Source organism: Cuculus canorus, chromosome 6 (genome assembly GCF_017976375.1).
Source record: "Cuculus canorus isolate bCucCan1 chromosome 6, bCucCan1.pri, whole genome shotgun sequence".
Classification (NCBI taxonomy): Eukaryota; Metazoa; Chordata; class Aves; order Cuculiformes; family Cuculidae; genus Cuculus; species Cuculus canorus.
This window is the reverse complement of record NC_071406.1, coordinates 16,786,126-16,811,543: the sequence shown is the minus strand read 5'-3', so window position 1 is coordinate 16,811,543 and position 25,418 is coordinate 16,786,126.

Here is a 25,418-nt window from a genome sequence, read left to right as displayed (position 1 = left end):
TTGAATAGAATAGATCACGTTCTGGAATGAGTACATGTAGGATGCAAAGCTTTGATGGTTTCTTTAAGATGGGAATGGGTCTCTTATTCTATGGGGTATGTATATGCGTCAGCAAGTTTTAAATCTATTGCTTTGACATGGCCTCACTCTGCTTAGGATATGTTTACCACAAGAAATTTTATTTCTAATAATTTTTTTGGCGAGGCAAGGACAATTTGGAAAGTTCAAAGGGAAACTTTGAAAGGACAGTTCCTCTCAAATGGTCAGCTGCTAGCAAAGGCTGTAGTTTCAGGATGTTCTGGACAGGTTCCAATCTAACATGAAATGTGATATCTCAGTGTGCTGTTAATAGGTTTTTTCTTTTTATATTGTAGTGCATTTTACATATGTACTTCGGAAGGCTCATTTACATCTGTGATCACTGTCCCTGGAGGAGTAGTCTTGTTTGCTGAATGTTTTAGGGCTGGTAATGAGGTTATCAAGAATATTCTTTTCACTGCCAATCTGATAGTGTCTGGAGGTTTGGCTGTGTATTACACATTTCAGGGAGTGCTTTGGATGGCTGCTATGTTTCTGGAGGCAGGTGAGGTGGACCTTGCTTTTTTTCTATCTATAAGGTTATTTGTAGGCTGCCATTTTCAAGATGGGCTTGGTGTCTGCAAAGTACCAATAGACAATTAGGTGTTTTTTGACCTACTGACAGATGTTGGAAACAGCAGAAATGGAGCCCAGACAGAAAGGTATTATTGAATATTTGCAAACCAAAATTGTTCTGAGAGGACAGGTCAAGACCCAAAATACCAGCTTTGTCCCACGGGTAACAAGAAATACTCCCCTTAGAAAGTTTCAGTCACTAGTTTCTCCATCCACAAGGCTACATTTGTGCCACAACGACAAGAAAGAGACCTTCAAATTAAAGCATTACACACTCATGAACAAAACTTTAGTAGTAAATCAATCCTGGTAAGAAAGCCACCTTTTGTTGAACTCACCTGTCATGGTCTACAGACCTGCCATACACAGTCAGCAAAATCACTCCCTCTGGCAGGCAGAGGTCCCAAGGCATATCATAAATATCACTCAGGTAAAGTCTAGGTGGAAAATGCAGCTGTGTACAGCTCCAGGGAGGCTGGGTCAATAACACAGCTGGTCAAAAAGGGTAAAGGGGGAAAAGCTGGCAAGTACCTGCCTTCAATTAAGTTTCTGTCTGATGTTGTGAATTTGTGCCTGTCAAAATCGTCTGACTGCCTCTGGCTGATCGCTCCCAATGTTGCATTTTAGTGCATTGTGGTTGAGAAGTTGCAGTAATCGGAGTACTAAATACCCAGCACTTCACCCTCAGAGAAGGAAAGCAAATGCATTGATGTGAGAGCTGTATGGAATTCACAGACAAGACAGAAACTACAAACCATCATTCTTAAACTTTTCTTCTTTTTAGATACTGAAATCACCCATTTTTCTAGATTTTTCTTCTTTTGTGTTCTTAAAGAAAATGTTTAGAAGTGCAACATGTTCTGCCAGGACAACAAGTCTGGATGTAAGAGTTTCTAAATTAATTCAGATCAGTTCCAGAAGTTTATTCTCAAAAGACAATTGACGTTAAATGACAGGATCATACCTGAAAATTGAAACCAAGCCATTTGTGCAGATTTAACAGGTTTATGTTGACTTTCATTTCTTTTCTGCTCACGGTCATATTCATGGACAACTAATATCTGGAACATGGTGACTGGTACAGGTCAACAGCAACAAATATATCTCATTTCATTCCTCTCATTTTATTCTTCTGCAAGTGGTTCTAGGGTTTAGACATGTTACTGGAGTCTAGATGTCATTATTCCCAACTTTGTTTTTTTATTATCCCCTGCTGAAAGTGACATTGCATTCCTTGCAATTATATTGGTGGCTGTGCTGCTGGGAGCTAAAGACATTTCTGTAAAGAGCACTAAAATTGAAACAACCATATGAATGAGCTTGGTTGGAGCTAAGAACTATGAGTATTTATTTGTGAATGAGATTAAAAAGGACACTCTGGATGAACATCCGTCCCTGAAAAATCCTTACCTGTTTTAATAACAACTCTGAAAGAGCATCAAGGAAGCAATTTAAAGCACATATTGCACTAGTATTGGCTTTTCACAAATTGAATTTTCTCTTGTATATCTTACCTGTCCTAGATTTTTAAACTAGGACACTTTATGTGATACATTTCATTCCTGATTTATAGGTCAGGTTCATTTTCTGGCTTTTATGCTGTTTACTTTTGATTATAAATAGTTTTTCTTCTCTGTCTCAAAACAATGCATTCCATAGAAAATAAAGCTCTGACAGCTTAAACATTAAAAAAAAAAATGCAGCCTCACCCCAAAATTATAACTGTAACTAAAATTCACAATGTCTTAGTATTACAGAAAATAATGAAGAATTTTTTTTTTTTTTAGTATATAGTCTGAATTCTGAATTACTAAGTTGCCCTGAGGCCACATACTTGCAAAGTATCCCTGACTGTAAGAATTAAAATGTATTCTTCGGGGTTCTTTTACTTGTGCCTCTATCTCATTTTATTGTTTCCAGGATTTTTTTTTTTCTAACAAGGTCTCAGTATTAGAAATAGTCATGAAGGAATGAAAACAATTTATAACACTGACCTTGCGTTCAGTATACAAAGTCCGTCACAAAAAAATCAAGACTAGCCCTAAAGCTTGGGAACCAAGAGTGGGAGGAAGGAGATAAAGATGGTTATAGAACATGTTCTAACCTATCACAGTGATGCAAGGCTCAATTCAATCGCTTCACTCAGTATGAGTGGACATGTGTTAAAATATAGATTTTTTTTACATTTGGCCAGAAACTGTAGATATGCAAGAGTGAACCAGGGAGTTAACATGAAGCAGTTTTTAGCTAATAACAGCATCACTGAGCTTGAGCACCCAACCTGCTTGACAGATCTGGCTTCTTGCGATTTCTTCCAAACTATCTTCCTTCCAAAGATCAAGTCGGTGCTCAAAGGAACCTATTTTTGTTGGTAGAAGATGTGAAAGGAAAAATGATGGAGATCCTCAACAGCCTTTCAGAAAATGATCTCTGGAATTGCTTTGGATATTGGCAGGTCATATGCAGCTGTGTGTCAACTCAGAAAGGAACTACTTCAAAAGTAATTGGACTTGATTTTCATAATTTGTTAAAAAAAATGGTTACAGGCACAGTCTTGGGAGTTTTTTGTGTTGGACCTTGTATGTATTCCTCACTCTTACCAGGGTGAGTGGTATTTTTAGGAGTTCTAGTTTAGTATTTTTGCTTTGTGACTTCACAAAGTCAGCACGTGAAACCTTTTTCTGAACACAACGATACAACATACTCCCTGAATTTAACAATCAAAGTGCTTTGTTTTCTTTTGGTTTTCTTTTTTTCTTTTTTTCCTACTTTTTTTTTTTTTTTAACTGAAAAAAATGTGATAATTCTTTTCTTTATTGCAAGCAAATTACGTCTAGGGCATAATATAGTTGCTAGAATTTATCTGAAAGACCTTCTATGTAATAATAAGCTTGAGAAGGGTCACGTTCATTATCTACCATCATTGAAAGGGCATTGTTATCCAGAAAAAGCTACAAAAGTAACCTGTGCTACCTTGCAGGAAAAATTAAATTATAGTATGGTGATATGCCCCCAAAGGTGGCTGTTTCTAAGGTTATTCTCCAGGTGACGGGGATTGGGACAGGGATTATTCCTCCTTTAGTGTATGAGCTTCTTCTGCCCATTCTCTGCCTTTTCCTGCTGTACTTAACCTTTTCTGCATCTCTTCCCTCTAACCTGTGCTGCCCACAACTTCTTCAACCATAAGTGGGAAATGACATATTCCACTGCAAGGTCAGATTCCTCTCCTTCTGAACTGGCTCAAAAAAAATGCAACACAGGTGTGAAAAACCTTTATCCATAGGCTGAAGTAATTTATGAGATTAAAGCTACTATGATCAGTTCACCACCAAGTAATTCTAAACAATAGATTTTTGCCACTTCTCATCCTAAAGGTAATAAATCAAAATAGAGACTTGAATCCAGGGAACTTTCTTCTTGCCAGAAAGACATAGGAAACCTACAAAAGTGTGGTCTGTACACTCACAGCTTGCTTATCTCTATTCCACCAGGATGCTGAAAGCTCTTTCCTGGATGTGATGTACAGGGAAAGGAATGAATGTGGCATCTTGTGGTTACAAACTTGAGAAGATGAACAGAAACTGTGTCAAACCTCAGTGCAGGAGATTCCTACAAAGACATAAAATGGTCATGGAAAATAAGGTTTGGAGGAACTGTTATAATCTTTCTAATCCCTCATGGTGCCCTTGGTACAACATAATGCCTTGAAAAATTCATGTTAGAGGTATGACTGTGAGGACATTCAGAAAGTAAATTTCCTCTAAATGCAAGAGCAGGCATCAACATTTGCTGTTCCATTTTTATTCAGTGCAGAGGTGAGTGGGAAGTTTGCAGACTGAGTTGCATGTTTCCTGATGTTCTCAGAAAGTGAAGAAAGACTCCTCTGACCTGAGCAAGAAGACTTTGCATCTCCATGAGAAACAACATCTAACCTGCTGACTCAATTATTTATATTGCGCACAGAAGTGGAGCTCCTCCATGGGAAGTCAGAGAAAATAAAGATGATTTTTCAGCTATCTAGTGTGGGAAAAAAAATGCTAGCCCTTGGACAGGGCTGTTACATGAATGCCCACTCTGACTGCAAGAGCGGAATGAGAAGGCAGGATTAAACCTTGCAGCTGTCTTAGAGAAAGCAGTGGTTGCTTATGTCTGCGAAAAGGGGGCTGTAGCAGGAATGGTCACTGCACATGGAGCACTGCAATGCTGCCATCGCTAATCAGCAGTGGAGAAGCCTCATGCATCTCATTTGGAAGGGCATAAAGTACCATGACATTCCCAGGGGTAAAACAGAAGAAAAGATCTGTAGGACTCGAGATGTAAAGTCTCAACTTGCTGTTCCCAGGCACTGAGAATCTGTTTTAGAGTGGTTATCTGTAAGCTTTAAATTGTTCTAGGATGATTATTCCTTTGTTTTGTTAGAAATTTTAGTTAATCCAATGTTTACTCCTGTTTACACAGGCCTTTAGATTATATGCATATCCTTCTATTACATTCTGTAATCACATGTAATCTCCATGGCACAAAATGTTCTGTGTAATTTATTTATAGTACTTGCAGATTATACTCCTTATAATGCTATTGTGCTCTTGCTGGTACACAAGCATAAACTGATACACCAAGATATACCTAAATCAGATCATTACTCTTCTAAATGCTTGGCATCAGCCACCAACCAGCACTTTCCCAACTGTCCTCTTTATGCCTCAAAAGACTCTGCTGAAATCAGCTTTCATTCCTTCTTAGGGAGAGAAATTTAGGCCCAGTCTTAAGAAGGCTTGATTTTTCTCAAGGTCCCTCAAGAAAAGGATTTAATTAACAACATTGTATGCTTTATACTCCTGCTTTTCATTTTTGTGAATTATTTTCTGTAAACTTGAGACTAAGACAAACAAGCTCTTTGTTGGAGAAGGAGTATCGTAAATCCTATGACTTCTTATGCATCCCTGAAGAATGTGTCAAAGAAAGATTACTTTTCTGTCCCAAATTTTGCACAGCTCGGACAGATGGAAAAACAAGGGGTAAAGAAAAAGAGAGCCTTTCTGAAGAGCCAGAGGAAATAATACTGTGAAAGTGATTTGGAAATTTTTGCTGATGTGTGAATTTTTTCATTTGTTACCGAGGATGGTACATGCACAGGTAACTCTGTGTGCTGCTATTAAACACACGTGCCACTCTATCTCCCTCTCATTTCATAATAAATCCATTTCCTCACCCTCTGTTTGGCTCTTTTTTTAAGTGGATGGAAGGTAAAAGACTGCAGGGGAGATAATCTATGTTAAAAATTACTGTTACAATTAGTATTGTTTTATTCCTATTTGACAGTCTCAGCAGAGAGACAAATCTCAGGAAGTCATTGTCTTTGAAAAATGGTTCCTCCAGCTTCAGCTAGGGGTGTATTATAAGGCAGCATTATGGAGGCTTTCCAGTTTTCTGTTACATCAGAAGAGTGAAGGCTTTGAGGAGTTTGGCAACGTATAATAATGTTATTTGGCCAAGCATGGAAAAAGTCACAAATGCTACATTCAAAGTGGATCTGTGAGAAACTGCCTTCCCAGCTACATTTGCCCTAAATGTATGGGATGCTCGGATGGTATACAAACTTACTGTATGTTATACATGCTACAGAAACTACTTGGATGAACCCCAATCCCCGAACTAACTGCTGAACACCAGAGACCATTATCAACTCCAGGTGTATGAGATCATTCTGCCTTTTTACCTTCAAACCACTCTTTCTCCTTGTTCTTTCCTGGCACTTGTTTGTTACTAAACCAGCAACTAAGAGATTAGAAACAAATGGTGTGCAAAAGGTGACCTTTGGGAATGAAGGGCCTTTATAAAATTAATGCCTCCAGTTCACTTCTGACAAGACATCCCCCTTCCAATGTGTTTACAGGCTATATTGTCACTCTCTAGCATAGAAGTTTACAGCAGCAGCAGGGAGCATTCCTTGGGGTCATGCACTTTGCAACAGCAAATACCTCATGCCTGAAACAAAACCAAAACAAATCCTAAAACCATTTCTTGTACTTCTATTCCTGCAACCTGATGACTAGGAAGAAGGAGTAGCTTGGGAGAGAGCAACCTGGCTGGGACTGAAGCATCCAGTAAGGGCTGGTGTGGTGCAGCCACTTAACCCTCTCAAAGTCAGTAGGGGATGAGTTTTTAAGGTCAGTGCCTCTGAAGCTGTGAAGGGAACACCGTCAACTCTTTCTTGTACCATCTCTGGGTAAGTAGAGATCAGCCAGCTAATCTGTGAGGACATCTCAGCTTTTTTTCAGTAAATAAAAAGTCTTGAAATATTTTGTAAGCTGTGGTATTCCATTACCTCCTCAGATCAGCTGGTGGTTTTGACAATCTCAGTTCCAGAAAGAACTGCAGAAAATTATCAATCTAAGTTTGTTCGGTCTTTTTGCAAAGAAATACACTGCTCCATGATGTCTCTATTCCTCCTTCCTTAGACAGTCAGAAAGCATTTTGGTCATAAAAACAGTGTATTGCTTTTAGGGGCAAAGTTGCTCTTCCTTGTGCTCTTTTGAGCACGATGTAAATCAGATAAATCAACCATAATGCTTGTTTAATCTTTCCTTGCCACTATCCAGAGAGATGAAAAGATGAGTAAGAGAATGATTTTTTAATGCCCAAGATTTATTGGTCCTGCAAAGTCAGGACACACACTGAAATTCTGAACAAATGCCTCTTCATGCAGCAAGTTTGGATAAAGTATACCTTAAAGGCACAGTGTTTTATTTTACCAATAATCCCTCTTTCAGGCAGTATCAAACAATGAAAAGGTGTGTTTCATAATCATAATTTGTTGCAAAATGTGTCAAACTCAGAGACATTTAATCTTCTTGTTTTTTTTTCTGTAATTGTTAGAATGAAGTTGTCTTCCAGCTAATTATCAACAAAAGACTGTTCATACTTTGGAAGGGCAAAATACTAAAACAACTGCATCCCTCCTCAGCCATCTTTATGCTGAGGACATTGAGTAGAAGGCATTTGGGAGTATTCAGAGACATTTCAACTGGAAAGACGAACAGTTGACTCTCAAAATCACAGCTGGATTCCTTGAGCTTTTGAAACACATTCACTGACCAAGAAGAACAGATATATTGGGTGAAATTTTTAAAGGAAATTAATCAGGCTGGTACTGTTGGTTTGAATGGAGCTGGTCCCTATAATAAATTGGAATTCTTTAGGATGTAAAAACTCCATCGAGAGCCTTCAACACACACTTCTATTTAAGCCCACATTGTAATGTCATAAGGTAACCACTTGATGGCTCTTTATTAGTTTAGATGGATCAAATGGGTTAATGGATCTCTTGCAGCACATGCAGAGCTCATCTGCAGACTTACCAGAAGTGAAAGGACTGTGAAGCTGTGAGAGCTGTGAGAGCCACTCAAAAGACATATTTCTCCTCTTCCTCACTGGACCAGATCTCTGTGATGCAATCTGCCACTGCTTTCACTGCACAGTCTGTGGATTTCCCTTTCTGCATCTGTCTGCCCCAAATCTTTTGGTATTAAAACCAAACCAGCAACAACCACAGAAGCTTCATAGGTTCTTTGAATTTTGTACACCAAATTCCAGAGGTGGGAGAGGAGCAAGAGGGGTTAAAAAGAACACTGGAAGTAAATACCTCTATGAAGAAATTACAACATTAAAATGCAATTCCCATGTTCATGTTTTTCTTAGAAAGCAGTTCAGCTCCATCTGGCTGTGGGCCTGCAGCCAATGCTTGCTTCAAAAGAACCAAGACATTAAAAAATAAATAAATGAATACATAGTAAATAAATAAATAAGCAGCTCCTGCACCCATCTCTAGAGTGGGGACAAAGCTCATACTTTCCTGAGTCAGCTTTGCACCACCATGCAAACATTAATCTGCTCCAGGCTGATGAGGTTTCAAATACAGCCATGTTATAGGTGCATTCAAGAGAGATAAAGGCAAAAGGAGAGATTCACTCAGATGGCACAGAACAAGAATGGTTTTGATCTCAGTGATGTATTTATTTTGCTCGCTTATTAGCTCAACAATGGTGTGCTATTCAGTTCTAGGATGGGAAACCACAAAGAGCCCCCCAAAATAAATGTTTTGTCATTGGCAAAGTCTCCAAATATTATTTCCTCATTAAAAGAAGAAGAAAAAGGGAAAATAAAATATTGCTATATTACAAGTTGCCTAAAAAACATGAAGCTTATGCAAACCAGCTACTGCTTCTACATCCTAGAAACGCGTTCTGGACATAGCTGTCAACAATGACTAGGGATTTCAGTTGTCTCTGGTTGATAGATTCTGACATGAAACCCCTTACAATTTCTTGCTACACATGCTGTGCTGAGATGTGGGGTTTTACTTCATGCTTGGAGGGAAAAAACCCAAAACACAAGCTGTTGCAGCCACCTTTCCAACTGAGCTTAGAGTTTTGTCCTGAAGGTCTCTGAGCAAGGAAGTAAATTGAAAATTGTTGTCGCATTCCCATTTCACTCAGGCTTCATAGGAACTCTCTCTGTTGTCAATGCAAAAGCTAACACAGATCTTAGTGGAGAAAGAGGCCCTAGTGGGCTCTAACTCCTGGCTATAATTCTGAGGACACTCATGGGGTATTGTTTTGTTTCTTAGTATGACACCATAATGATGACATAGTGAAGCTCTCCTTCCACTGAAAGGTTTCCCACCTCCCTTCCTGAGTCCTCCCAAAACTTGGAAGAGACAAACAGTTGGAGAAAATGACAGAGGAGAGAGCCATGTTAGGTAAGGGCATATATTGTATGTCACTCCTGCTGGCTGATGCACAAAAGCAATCTACTGTCAAGAAAGGACAACCATCCCATTCTTCCCTACAAGAAGTCAGGATTAGAGGCTGATTTTCATCTTGTGTTGGGAGATCAGGGAAGAGAGTGAAGTGGGAAGTGAGAAAGAACAGATCTGATATGACATTACTAAGTTATCTGTCATTAATCTTTGGCTCAAGTTTTTGGACAACAAATCTGGCTTCTTGAAAGTACAGCCTCTAGTCAGATGCAATCCCAAGTTAGTCCACTTGCTTCAAGGACTTGGGGAAACAAAAGGAAATCAGAACAATACTGGATTATGTCACGCATTTTAAACAATCTGTAAAGATAAACAAAGAAGGTTCATGGCTACATGGACGTTTTCTCTGGGAATTTAACTTAATTGTTAAGAGCCAGGGTAAACTGAAAATTTGAGTGTTGTCTCTTTTGCTTCAGTGGGTGAAAAACAATCTTATTAAACATCTTCCTCTTAACACGTGCAATGTGATATGTCAGCATTGGCTAATTGAAGGATTTGTGAGTGCATGCTTCACCAGTTTTATTTCTGGGGGTCAGCCGAGTGAGAGGAGGTTAGCACCACCCCAGCTCTCACTGCCAAAACATAAAATATCTCCATCAACCCCTGCTAGATCTATCATCAATAAAGACAGTTTAAGGAGCGGTCCTGAACACAGCCAGATAAGCACAGAATCAAACGATGATAAGAAAGAAGGGTGGGATCCCGAACTGTCACTAGTTATCAGAGTGACAAGACCAAGTAAGGCACTGGTTCCCCAGCTGCCAAATACCAATGATATCAATACGGCCTTCTGACTTTGAGCTCATCCCTGCTGACAGCAAACCTTTCCTGCACTTTTTGGGGAAGAGAGGTGGAAGACCACACCCACTGTGACAAATGTTCCTTTCCACTTGCTCCTAAATTCCTAGATTCCAGGGAAAGAGGCAACATTTATTTCATTTATTTTAAAGAAGTCCTAATTTATCTTTTCTTCCCTCTCTTCATTACACATAAATTGCAATGACTCTTTGACTTTAACAAAGAAATAACCCATTTTTTAATTTTTTAACTTGCACATACCTTGAGCTCTTGAAGAAACACTTTTGCAGCAGACAGGAAAATCCACTGAGCAGTTAGACTGGTAATGTTCATTTGGATGGAGGCTATGAGGTTTGCAAGTGAGCACAAGTATTTCCCTAGGCTATTCAAGGAAAATTCCTTCCACACAAGATAGCAGATTGCTCTATTCAGGCCTTGGATGAGCCACAAGCCAACCAGAGCTCATACACCTACCTTGTCAGGAGGTTATGTTGCTTCTGGTGTACAGCCAATCCATGGCTCCCACTCAAAGCTCAGCCAAAATGATCTTGTGTCTGTCTGCAAAGTACCGTGTAGCCATAACCATGATAAGAGGCTTTGGAAAATAAAACCTGAGCACTGAACTGCAATGCTTTGAAGAAATGGCTTTGAATGCCAGGACCACTCTTGCTTAAAAGATTTCAGCCTAATCTGATTTATTTATTGTTTAACCTGCCGTGTGCCTGCAAACCAGCTGGAAGCACAGCCGGCTAATTCCTGGGCTGTGCCAGCATACACTGCCTTTGATTGCTTGAGACAAGATGCCTCTAAGACGGAGAAGATTTAAGGCACACGGTTATTGTCTATGACCCGCTTTTAGATCCAAATGAGCTTTGAGAGGTTGATATATTCTGTTGGAGAGGCAGCAGGAGTATGGCTGCATCAGCTGCATCAGGGCAAAGGCTGCATCTGGAAGTTAATTCGTATTGGGTTTTCTCTGTCTTTTTCTCCATTCTCCCTTTTGTACCTCTGTGAGATAAAATGTGTTTAAAGCACAATCCAGATAATCCATCTACATCTCCTTCTCTCCTATCTGCATCTTTCAGATGGCATCTGTGCTAACATGTTAGCACAACAAGCTGTAGGCAATCCAGGAGACTCCTGGAGTGCATTGAGGATAATTTCTTAGTCCAGCTGATAGAGATCCCCACCCGAGGAGAAGCAATACTGTACCTTATGGTCACCAATACAAGAGAACTCATCAGTGACATTAGGATCGGTGGCAGCCCGAGCTGCAGTGATCATGCACTGGTGGAGTTCAAGGTCCAGAGGGATATGGGACAGATGAGGGGTGTAGTCAGGACACTAAATTTCAGGAAAGCAAACTTGCAGCTCTTCAAGGAATTACGCGGTAGAACCCCCTGGGACATGGTTCTCTGAGACAAGGGAGTGGAAGAGAGCTGGAAAATATTTAAGGAAGCTTTCCATAAAGCGCAAGATTGATCAGGCCCTGTATGTAGAAAATCAGGCAGGAAAGGGAAGAGGCTGGCATGGCTGAGTAGAGACCTGCTGGTTAAACTGAAAAAGAAGGAACTGCACAGGCAGTGCAAGCAGGAACAGGGAACCTGGGACGTGTATAGAGCCGCTGCCCGGTTGTGTAGGGATGTAGTCAGGAAAGCCAAGGTGCAGCTGGAGCTGAACTTGGCAAGGAAAGTAAAGACCAACAAGAAGGGCTTTTACAGGTATGTCAATCAAAAGAGGAAGGTCAAAGAGAACCTACCCCCACTGACGGTTGGAAATGGTGATCATGTATCAACAGATGAGGGGAAGGCTGAGGTACTTAACAACTTTTTTGCCTCAGTCTTTACTGATAACCACTCTGCTCATCCCTTCTGAGTCATAGGACAGCAAGATGGTGACCAGGGGGGTAAACCCCCCTCCCACTGTAGAGGAGGATCAGGTTCGTGATCACCTGAGGAACTTGAACATATATAAGTCTATGGGACCTGATGAGATGCATCCCAGAGTCCTGAGGGAATTGGCCGATGTGGTTGCCAAGCCACTCTCCATGACATTTGAAAAGTCGTGGCAGTCAGGAGAAGTCCATAGTGACTGGAAGAAGGGTAATGTTGTGCCCACTTTTAAAAAGGGTAGAAAAGACGAACTTGAGAACTACCGATCTGTCAGCCTCACCTCTGTGCCTGGGAAGATCATGGAAGAGACCCTCCTAGAAGCTATGCTAAAGTACATGGAGGATGGGGAGGTGATTAATGGCAGCCAGCATGTCTCCACTAGGGGCAAATCCTGTATGACCAACTTAGTGGCTTTCTATGATAGAGCAACCACAGCAATGAACATGGGTAAACCAACGGATGTGATCTGTCTAGACTTCTGTAAAGCCTTTGACATGGTCCCCCGCAACATCCTTCTCTCTAAGTTGGAGAGAGATAGATTTGATGGGTGGACGGTAGGGTGGATAAGGCATTGGTTGGATGGTCGTATTCAAAGAGTAGTGGTCAATGGCTCAAAGTCCAGATGGAGATCCCTGACAAGTGGTGTCCCTCAGGGGTCCGTACTGGGACCGGTGTTGTTTAATATCTTTAACAATGATATTGACAGCGAGATTGAGTGCACCCTCAGCAAGTTTGCAGATGACAACAAGCTGAGTGGTATAGTTGCAACACTGGAAAGACGGGATGTAATCCAGAGGGAGCTGGACAGGCTGGAGAAGTGGGTCTGTGATGACCTCATGAGGTTCAACAAGGCCAAGTGTAAGGTCCTTCACCTGGATCGGGGCAATCCCTGTTTTCAGTACAGGACAGGGGATGATGTGATTGAGAGCAGACCTGCAGAGAAGGACTTGGGGTTGCTGGTTGATGAAAAGCTCGACATGAGCCAGCAATGTGCGCTTACAGCCCAGAAGGCCAACTGTGTCATGGGCTGCATCATGAGAAGTGTGGCCAGCAGGGTGAAGGAAGTGATTCTGCCCCTCTATTCATCTCTTGTGAGACCTCATCTGGAATACTGTGTCCAGTTCTGGAAGCCTCAGTGTAAGAAGGGTATGGAGCTGTTGGAATGAGTCCAGAGGAGGGTTACAAAGATGATTGAAGGACTGGAGCACCTTCCCTACGAGAACAGGCTGAGAGAGTTGGGCCTGTTCAGCCTGGAGAGGAGAAGGCTCAGTGGAGACCTTATAGCGACCTTCCAGTACCTGAAAGGGGCTACGAGAAAGCTGGGGAGCGACTGTTTACAAAGGCATGTGGTGATAGGACAAGTGGCAATGGGTACGAACTGGAGAGGGGCAGATTTAGACTGGACATTAAGAAGAGTTTCTTCACCATGAGAATGGTGAGACACTAGAACAGGTTGCCACGGGAAATTGTGGCTGCCCCATCCCTGGAGGTGTACAAGGCCAGGCTGGATGGGGCCTTGGGCAGCCTGATCCAGTGGGATGTCCCTGGCCATGGCAGGGGGGTTGAAACTAGATGATCTTTAAGGTCTCTTCCAACCCAAACTATTCTATGATGATTCTATGATTCTTTGTTTCCCATTTTTGTTCTAGACAAATGAGACTTCACTGTTTTTCTCAAAGGCTGCATGAAATAGGAGAATTTTCCTTACTCTGAACATGCCCACAAGCAGAAATTTCCTTTTGTAAAAAAGATTGTTAAGTCCAGGAAGCAAGTTTATCCTGAGCAGAAACAAAGTATATTGAGGATTACCCTAGTCCCTGGGTTTCATGCTTAGTTTAGAAGTGGAACTGTAAATTAAAATCACTCTCCATTCTACCCTATTCATGGATGGATCCTTTCAGTTGCTGCATATACTCCCTTTCTGATATGAAGAGGCAAAGGCATGACAAGACCTGACAAAATCAGCACTTGAGTGAGCTAGAGGGGCAACTTTATTGTCAGCCGATGTTTGAACTCTAACCCTAGAGGAAGGGGTTAAATATATTTATAAATAAGTTGCTCCATGAAATATATATTTGTTTAAGGGCTATAGTTGGCCCCAAATGTTTAAAGTTCTCTAGTTCATGTTACATCCATTCTACTCAGAAGATGAAGGTCTGGGCCGGAAAATGAGAAAGTACTAAGTAACTGACCACACTAAAAATAACAAAACAGAACAGAACCAAAACTGAAAAAGATTATCTCAATAATTTAAAGTCCTTTTATTGGCCTGGAAAGGGTGGAGGAAGCAGGAGGACAGGAAGAGCAGGAAGTGATCTCTTTACTCCACAAGGGTTCTGGGAATCTGGCTGTCTTTGGGGGACTTGGAGAAATGGGAAAATAAAATAAAAACATGTTCAAAATGCCAAAAAATTATAGGAAATGGTTATCAGCTTGAAAAGTTCCTCCAAGGTTTATTAATAGCTAACAGCAGGGAAATCATGACTCACTGGGCAGATAAGTATATCTCAGCCCCTAAAATGTGAATTGGTTCAAATTTGCTTTACTCTGACTATTCTGTGGTAACACACGGAGGGAAGGGCTATCAACAAAGTATCACATGTACATAAGCCCATCTCTGTCTTGCAAAGCACTTAAACATGTGCGTAAGCCCTTTTACTTTTCATGAGCAATAAGCACATAAAAGTATGTTACATCTGGGCAAAATTCAGCATTGGATTTCAATTGCATTTCAGAAAAAAAAAAGGAGATTGATGTTTTTCAGATATTTTGAGTATTTTGCATCTAAGTGGCTCACTAGTCGTGGTTCTGTCTTGGACAAATGGACAATGAAATAACATGTGATCCTATGATTTCACTTCACCACTTGATTCATAGTCATTCTCATTTTCTGGCATGTGCAGGGAAACTGAGGCACAAAGGCATTATGGCCCACTCATTCAAACTCTGGGTGTAGAGATATAGGTGTCAACAGTTCCACAGCAGTCCATTTACAGCATCAACGAAAGTATATTTGCTCAGGAGCTTACATGAGGGTTTAACTACCAATTTGTAGACACTTGAGTAGCAGATTTTTAACCTAACAGACAGCCCTAAAAAGAAATGCAGAAGGTCTGGGAGCTGGGATAAATCTGGACTAGAGGAATGATCAAGTGGACAACTGTGTTGCAATGGAATGTGTGGACAAACAGTCAGATCCAGAGGCCTGTTCTGTCTGCTTCTGCATGTCAGCGTTGTCAAGCAAAGTAGAGGCAGGGAGTGGTGCAACACCGGAACCACATTTTAAAAGTCAAGTAAGCAAGCAAGCAATGAGCAAATCAATAGAGTGGGCCAAGATCACCTGAATTTTGGCCAAATGTATGAGTCTTAAAATTATCTTTCCTCTCGGTTGGAGAGGTTATATCCTTTCACATGCAGTAACATTTCTGCATCATGTCTGGCTGCTGCATGAATTGATACCATGCCTACTCTGAAACTATGGCTATGAAATGGCTTTTTGCATGCTAAGCTGCCTAAGACATCCTCCCAAGCTATTCTCAAATGAAGTTACTGCGTTTTGATAATCACATAATTACTGAACGGGCCAGAGGGAGAAGAGGCTTCAGTTTTATCACAGCCCATTCCTCTGTACCAGTTCCTTTGATAGATGTTTTTCTACCTGATATGTGAAATCTCCAACAAAAGGGGTGCCATAAGCACCCAGGAGTCTGCCTGAGAAGTTTGATCTCCTGGCCCTTTTATGTTTTCCTAACGTAGCTTATACATCCTCTGTGGCAATGTAAGCTCCTTACTCTTCTGCTATCACCAGCGGACATAGGAACACATTGCTGCCTTCGTCTGATGTCACCTCCTCCATGTCTGGAGTTGGTCCTCCTCTCTCCCCTCACATTGTACGGCACCACAAGCATAAGAACACAGGCAATTTATTCTATGTCTTATACAATGGGAAATCATCCTGATTGGGCTGCTAGGAAGGAGAAGAAAGGGAACGAATAAATCCTTTCCGTCTCTAAATCCTATGGTTTTCTATTTTTGCATTGGAATGGAACATAATATTCTAAGCCCTTCAGCACAACAATATGTTGGGCAATTGGTAACAATGCATTGGGCTTTTAGGAGGGGAATGCTCTTTACTGGCATCTGTGTGAAGGAAGATTTTCATCAAGCATTCTTATGGCTTCAATGAAATATTTGTCAAGTGGCTGCTGCAAGTGTGACTGATTGTCTGGTTTCATTATATTTTCTGTTTTCATTGGGTTATGTAAATCTCTGGATATTATGTATACTCTGTACTTGGACGTTTCAAACCTATAATTGCAGAATTTGTGTACCATGGTAAGTTCATGGATTCTGTGACATTCTTGTTTGCTATAAATAAAAACTTGTTTACCCATATGTCTATGAATAACAACATGAAAGGTTTTAGGAATAAACAAGGAGTTTATTTATTTATTTATTTATTTCATGAAAGTGCAAGTATATTTATTTATTATATACACTTAGCTAAAGCAAAGGAAAATTTTTGTTCATTTTTTCATTTTCTTGTATTTAGTGAAATGTATTGCACAGACATTTAGAATATATCAGGCAACATGGAACATATTACAGCCTATAGAAATTGTCATATTTCAAATATATTACATAGGATGACAAAATATTTTCAACATATTCTTATAATTTTAACGTATATCGTGTGGTGTCCCATATTTTAAGCAGCAGAACAATAAGCCAATTCATTTTTTTTCTTCTTCTTTTAAAAATTGCATTTTATATATTGTCAGATATATTTTTACCATGTGTGCAATAAATAATATGAAACTTAACACATATGGGAAAGGTATGACTTTTTTGAGAGGAGGAGGTTGTGGATTGCTTAGTAAAGAACTTAAATCCTTTGTCCATTGTTTAAGCAATGGCCGGTATCTCTGCTGTGGCCCTCAGACATTGACATTTGTAAAACAAGTATTTGTGATTTTCAGCAACTGAGGTATTTTCTGGTGAAGTTAAGATGGTAGGGTAGGGTCAGTCACAAAAATCTGTAGCCTGGAACAAACATCAGGGGTAGCTTGTCACCAAGCAATCCTCTCTTTGCAGGTCATGAGAAAATCGTGAATGTGGCCTTCTTCTGCACGAGGTCCTGGAAATGAGATGTATCATTTGAAGCACCTAATCTGAGCACCTAGTCTGAGTTAGGTGGTGGCAACAAGCGATGGCAGTGTTACCTGAGCCACAAACACAAGCCAGCTTCTGAGGTGGTTTGTGCTGTGTCTTTGACTTCTCCCTGAAGCTGATGGGAAACTCAGAGTGATTTAGCTGGGCCTTAGAGAAGCCACTGTCTTTTTAAAGACAATAATTAGAGTTTTGATGCACTGGGAACTGTAGTGTGTAGAAATCTTACTAACATAGGTTTGAGTGAATCACAAATACAGTTTTCTTTCCTAGTGGATTTCAGATTCCTGGTGGTCACATTTTCAAGAAATACGTTAAAATTTGGATTATTTTGGAGGTGATTTGGTCAAAGTAGCTGATCTGATCTGGTCTGGTCTGGTCTCCATCCTGTGCAACCCTATGCTGCTGTTCCTGTGTACTCTTTGTGGTGGGTAGCATTCTCCTCTCTCCGCTCTGCAGCTGCTCAGATCTCAACAATGTCTCTAAACCCAAGCAAGAGGAGGTCCAAGTCTTAAATCCAAATGTAGATGTAAGTCAGTCAAGAGTTTACTTTCTCTGTGCCCTACCGGACTATTGCACCTTTTCCAAGTCCCTGCAGATTGTGGGTTGCAAGGTTCCTATCTCACCACTAGAAATACAGAGAGCTCATAGCATGTACCACCAAGGGTGGTTTTAAGGCAAGGGAAATGCCAGATTCCAGTAGTGAGTCTGGATTTTATAAATGTATATCAGGACTCTGAAAGAGTTACCCAAGCTGTTTAACAACTGCTTAATTCATCCACTATGACTAATTTTTTTATTTCCAGTAAGCCTAGAAGTTCTAAGATTTTACTATTTGAGGCAAGCAGGAACTAGAGCCAGGAGGAATTGTCTTTTAGGCTTTGCATTTAGACAAACCACACTCCTCATTCTATATCAGCATACCAGCTATAGTGAGGGGTCTAAGGTTTACCACTTGACACTTAAAGAGTGGACAGCCAGCTTCAGTCCTCCTTTTATGGACTTGCCTTACAGCATGGTCTTTTATATTATGATACTTTCCTTCTGGTGCACCACGCTTGTATACAGAGAACAGCTCAATACTGGGTTTAAGCTTTGCCTTTTTCACTTTATGGGTCATTATTGACTGCATGCCATTCAAAACTTCTCTTAATTGCTTCATGGTTTTTTCCTTGTAACATCTGCATATGAGTGGTGGTCTTCCAGGAATGTCTTACTGAATCTGTGCTCCCTATGAAGAAAGCACACGTGCAGTTCAGCTATGCAGTGTAGTGGAGGGAGGTGAAGTGTACTACTGATTTGATGGGTGTGGCATGTGAAAAGTACAGTCATCCTAGGAGCTGAGGGATGAGTTCAGCAAGGAATGACTCTGTGGAGATTTTAGATGATAAAATCTAAGACATCTTGACAGACTATTGATGAAGTCTGAGTTTTCTGCTGAAATAATACGGGTAATCTGAGTGAATGTTTACATATGTAACAAATGGCAGCTGTTGGTTGACACAGCTGTCACCTCTGCTTCTGCATATCAAATACTTGATGTGTAGCATGGAAAGCGAGGCCTTTCAGAAGCAGAATTGCCATTTTGTCCTTGACATGTTGCAAATCAATGCTGTGAGTCTGTTTTTAGTCCACCGAGTCCCTATCTTGCAAGTAAGTAAGATGTTTCGGCGAACACATGCACATATACATGTATAAATTGCACACGTGCACATATATACACACACACACATAGGTAATAAGCCTGAGGTAAGACATCCATTGGCAATTACAACATCAATGGTGAAAACTTAGCAAAGTTGCAAGCAGATTTCCGTAGTGGAAAGTGCTCAACAGCCTTCCTAATCTCTGCAGTTCCTTTCAGGATCAGTCAGACAGACAGACAGGCAGACACTCTGTCATGACTTACTCCTTATCGCCTTGACCAAATTTCCTTTACTCTGAATTCACACATGAAACAGTCCTTGTTCCCTCCTGCCTCCATGTTTCCAGTGCTGATGCTGCTGTGACTGCAGCAGAGGAAGGACTGCTATGTGTGTCAGAGCCATTCTGTTAACTCTCCCACATTAGAAGCATGCAAGGAAGAGGCAGTATCTGCTGATGGAGGCAGGCATTTGTGTGCCTCTGTGTGGGGAGACACATTTGCACATCAGATGGTGAGATGAGGAGTAAGCACTCTCCTCTGCACTTAAAGAAATATGGGGACTGTGCCCCTTAGGAAGAAACCTAAGGCTAAGCACCTCTGAAACATATTATATCAGGTAGATAAAATTGTTGTATAAGGACAGAGGAGAGAACAGCTCCAGCTTGTCCCAATTTCCTGACAGGATTAAGAGAAAAGGTTGGGGGAGAAAAGAAAAAGAATTACATATACTATGAGTTAGAAATGCATTTTTTTTTATTATTATTATTTGGCTTCTGGCTTTTGAGCCAGCACCATGCATTTGGATCAGATAAAATAATAGGTTTTTTCCTTTTTCTTCTATGTCTTTAGAAGTATCAGGCTTTCAGTTTCATGATATCATCGCTTTCCTGTCCCTGAGTTGTAATTTTGGGTGGACTGCTGGAAGCAAAAAAGCCCGTATATCTTCTCCTCATCATATGAATTTTCCATTCTGCTTTGTAACTCACCTAGAGCCAAGGGACCACAGGAAGGACAGAGAAAAGAATTTCCAAGTGAAAAGTGCATTAAAGAACATCAGCTCAGTGAAGGACCGACTGTGTGGCTTTTGCTTCTTTATCTGGTTGCTCGGGAGTAATATGAACTATGTCATGATCCTTATGTACTGCTCATCCTGTTCATGGATTAGAGACACACTAGCCCTGAGATTTTCAGCGTTGTCACTGGTTAAGCAAATGGTTGTTGTTTTGTGTGCATGAGCTCCAAGACCAACAAGATATTCTGCTGTCAGTTCATGGTTATAGAGACACTTCTCATATTTGTGGCCATGTCTGATGATTGTTATCCTCTCATGTTATTATCCACATTATTTAATATATATCATTGAGTTCTCCGAGTTAATTCTCATTTGTACTAAATAGTATCACTGGAAAAAAAAAGAAAGAGAAAAACGGAGTTCATTGTTGGTGAGATTTTTCCACTGATGGAGATGATACCACTGTCTTTAGTCATCATGTGTCAATGGCAGGTCATTAAGAAATGTGCAAGCATTATACTACGCTGTATAGAGAGGATTATTGCTTTCAAAATGTGTGAAATGAAACTTCTGTTCTCCTTATGTGGTAAAGCCACAGAGAGGTCTCTGTCCCCAGTGAAGCATCACACTTCTAAGATGTGAATGATGTTTACAGAGTCCAGAGATGAGTGTTGAGGGCTGTTCAGAGTCTTCAAAAACAAGAGCTATTCAGAAAAGAGTGAGAAAATTGGCATTTTCAGATGGGAGAAATATAGCTGTCTTAAAACCAGGATTTCTTGTTTTGCCTCAGCAAATAAATAGCACAGATTATTTCCTTCTTTCCTGCAGTTGCCTTTAATGTATTAATATTGCAACATGGTACACGCAGGCTTTTCAAGAGCAGATTATACAGCATCTGTCAGAAGTGACATAACCGTTGTTGATCCCACAGCGGGCAGGGAGTGGGATCAACTCTGAAGGATCATGCCACCTCTTCAATGAGATTCTTGAAGTCTCCTAATGTGCTTAGCACAATTATTTCCTTCTGAGGAATGTTTCCTGATAATGTGACTAACCAAGATGCTCTATCATTAACCCTCCGCAAATTAGCTATGTGCTGCCTGAATTGTTAATGCTAGACATGAATGCTGCACTTCAGCAGTGGTTGCACCAATGATAAATACAGTTGTCTATTACCTCTTACATTTCTTTTCAGTGTATCTTTTTTATACTTCTAGAGATCACATTTTCACTTTTTGATACTGTGTCCACAGAGGCCCTCAAATAATTAGGAAAACTGCAGCAGCTGTGTGTGGAGTCCTTCATCCTATATATAAACTCCATTACACTTTTGTGCCCAGGTGGGTGGATTTACAGCTGGATGCACCTGACCTGTTTTCTTGCATTGAGCTTGTTGGGTCACCCAAGAGAATCTGTACCAGTGACCAATCCTCCCTATTTACTGCCTTGTTTCCGCAACCCATTTCTCTTCTTATTAAGACTTTGTACACTATGAAAAATTCATAGGTATTTCTGTTACAGTTCCTCCCAGGTCGCTAAGATCCTTGAAGAGCAGTGGGACAGGAATGGATGCCAGCTGAGCCTTTCCACAAATGCTTTTTCTTCATAAAGATTCTCTCTTTTACAGTTTCATTTGAGTCCCACAAGTCAACCATTTCTGAGCTATTGAATGCAGGCCAAATGCATTTTGTGACTTTCTAGTGTCTTAATTAAAACATCCTGCAGGGAAAATGCAGATGCCTTACAGAAGTCTGTTACATCAACAAGATTATCTTTAGCCACCAAACTAATAATTTTATCAAATGAAGATATGAAGCCGGTTTGACAGAATCTGTTTCCCTTAAAACCTTGTTGATTTGTCTAATTTATATTTCTTAATGTAATTGTTTATTAGCTGAGCCTATGTCATGTCATGCCATGTCATTTCTCTCAGGGTATTTGTCTGCCTGTTGGCCTTACAGCTGTAACAGGAAATCACAGAATCACAAAATCTTGTTTGCAGGGATCCTCTGGATGTCATCGTCTCCAAAACCCACAACTCAAAGGAGGGTCAGCTTCAGAGTCTACTCAGTGCCTTGTCCAGTCCTACTTTGAGTCTCTATGAGGACAAGGATTCCAAATTCTCTCTGGAAACTGTGTCTCAGTGCTTTAACACAGATGTACAAATTTTGTTCTTGATTTGCAATCCAGATTTGCCAGAAGGCAAACTGAGCCCATTGCTTCTCCTCCCTTTGCTGTACACCTCCAAGAGTTTTCTCGATCAATCTGCTCTGTAAGACTCCATTAGACAGATGAAGACAGAAATATGTTCCCCTCTTTGAAGACAGAAATATGTTCCCCTCTTTGCCTTCCTCTCTTCATGATGAACAAATCCAACTTTCTTTCCTTCCCACTGCACACTGTGTGCTTCAGCCCCTGATAGCTCACTGAAGCCCCAAGCTCACTGACAAATGCAACAGTAAGAAATGTTGTTGATTGTGTCACATACCTTGGTATTGTAACAACTGGGAATGCATCCCAGGCTACATCTCCTACACTCTCTACTATAAATGAAGATTGACAAACACCTTTGAGGGAGGTTTATTACACCTACCTTCGGTCAAGATTGCCACAGAGACTCTGGCTAAAACGAGACTCCTAACTTTTGGATATCTGAAATAGGGTGAGAATAATTCCACCAAGAGAATGTGTGTCTTGGCTACCTCCTTCAAAACTTATGGGTGTATGTTTTCTAGTCATAATATCTACCTTTTACCCTTGCTATTAGGTATCCATCTCATTCTTGCTAGAATATAGCATACAGACCTCATACAACACAGGTTTTATTTTTCTCAGACACAGGAAAGGGTTCTTTCCTGAACATTTTTTCCTACCCTGAATTTTTATCTACCCAGTACGAGATCCTTTGTTAGTTTTCCTTTGGTGCTGCTTATTTTAAATTAGGACACCCATCTTGTCCATTGTACTCATTGCTGCACGTTTCTCCTTGCAGCTTTCTCCTGCTCTTCCTCATAGCTTCTGATTTATGTCAATTCCTGTTAGCTTCTCCATTATCCTATCTGCTTTATACAATATAGTAATGTCACTGTATATGTGTGTGTATTTGTCTTTAAACTTCCATAAGTGACTGTATAAGACCTTCAGAGTTGCTGCTATGCCAGCATGGTTTTATAACCAGTAGGTTCTCTTTCTAGAGTTACGTCATTTTGGTTTGGAGGGATCTAATAAGATTTCTTCATGGAAGTTCCTGATTACCATTCATATTTTTGATGCTGCTTCAGATTCTGTGTCTTTACTGGCTTCACTAATAATTAATTTGGGCTTGGTGGAACTGGTCCACTTGAAGCATCAAATATATAAAATATCTGTTTATAGACTCACACACACACAGCCTCTATATGTACAAACACATAAGCATGCAGCACGCATGCATGCATACATGCACCTGCATGCACACACACACACAAACAATCTTACTGTCGAACTCTACAGGTCAGAGCAACCCAGTCACCCTCAGCCTATTATTGGGAGTTTTCCTCACTCTACTCAGGATATCTTTCCCGCTTAGCATTATGGAAAAGCAAGATAACCAAGAATTCTTCTTGGAGTCACAAGTTAAGAATCCTTGGAGCTTATAAGGGTTCCACCCTACTTTAAAAACTATGAACTTTGTAATTCTCTTGTAACCAAAAAGTCTGACCGTCATCCTTAAATGTTGTGTCCCAGTTAAATACAGCTTTGGTTGTGCATAGAATGAAGTGAAATCATATAACTATCTGATTATCCTTTATGGTAAACTATAGATACAGTAGCCCTATAGCAGGAAAACTGAGAACTGTAAATTACATTTTCATACAATATATGTTTATTCATGTGGAATATTTTATTTTGTCTTTGTTGTTTAAAGGCCATGTCAGGGGGTATTTTAGAAGCATGTTTCCTTCCCAAGTTTTTAGGCAATACAGCTGCTCAGATAGACTCCTTTGTTCTTTCTGGTAGAAGAATAGAATTGATGTAATGAAAGAAGAACTCAGTTTCCTTCCTTGCTTTTCTTATACTCGCATAATGTCTGCTTTTAGCTGTCTTACCTACAAAGCGATCAGCTTTGAGGACTCCAGTATTCTTCATTAATTTAGATTGTTACTAATTTCATGATATTTTGGGTAAAAAAATAGGACTGTGTCATCTTTCCTTGTTCTTTACTTCAAATGCCACGTTGCACTCTGCTCTCAGAAATATTACTGTCTTCCTTGAAAGACCAACATTGTACCACAGTGTGAAAGAGGTGGAATTTATGAAACAGCTGGTTCCAATCTGTAATAGCTGGTTTGTTGGTTTTGGGTTTTTTTCCCCCTCCAGCTGAGAAGCTGAGGCACTATGCTTTGTTCCTGCTGCTAGATATGAAATCCTGTTGACCCACACCACCATGGGATGGAGTTCCCCTAATTTTCACAGATTCCTATAGAAACCTTTTTTACTTTTTGCTTAGGTCCTTTTTTAATGCATTGGGGATCTCCTAGAATATTGCACACAGATCTTTGTAACTTTTAGAGGTTTAAAATATTGTTTACAGATGGAAAAACTGTGGAATGAGGGAAAAGGAAAGGGTAACGCATTCACAGCCAGACTAGTGTAAATATATTCCTTCCAGCAGCTGAGAAGACAAAATGACACTGCTCACCCTTCCCAATTATGATATTTCTCTGAAAGAGACACTGAGAGGGCTAGTGAGCTCTGGCAGAAAAAAATTATTCTCTTCAGATGAGCTGTTGATAGATCCTGGTCCATGTAATGAGATTTTGAACGTTGGTCAAATACATCCCAAACTGTTGGCTTTTCTTTCAAGTCCTTTCCTCTGAGCAGAGCCACAAAATGGTTACCAGATTGGCCTCTTTCCTGTTGCTGCCCTCTGTTTTTCTTCTTCTTGGGGGTATGGAGACAGTCACCAGGGTTGTTCTTAGGCAGTGACGTGGGCAGGTTTCACCAGCTCAAATATCTGCCCAGAAACCTGTTCAATTAGAGCTGGATAAAACAACTCTTTCTTTTTTAGAATCTCTCTTATGCTTTCTAAGAATTTGCACTGGGTCTGTTCCATTTCAGAGATGTTCTTTTCCATATTGCACATTGGCCTTTGTGGTTTTTATCCTGCGAATTGGGCTGAGAGACAAGGATGGTGAGGAAGAGGAGTTTGATACTCTTGCTGCTGTGCATTTGCTGATTAAAGCCGTGAGAGCAGATTAAGCTAAAATAGCAGTTTGGGAAATGTAACCTGATGAAATAACACAGACTTCACTCCTCCCTGTGGGAATCACAGCCAGCAGCTATTTCTGATACACAACAAAGCGAGCTTTCCCTCTGCAGCCCCCATATTTTCAGCTGTCTTCAGTGTTTCTGAAATGTTCATGTTGCTTGCATGTCTCAGACCTT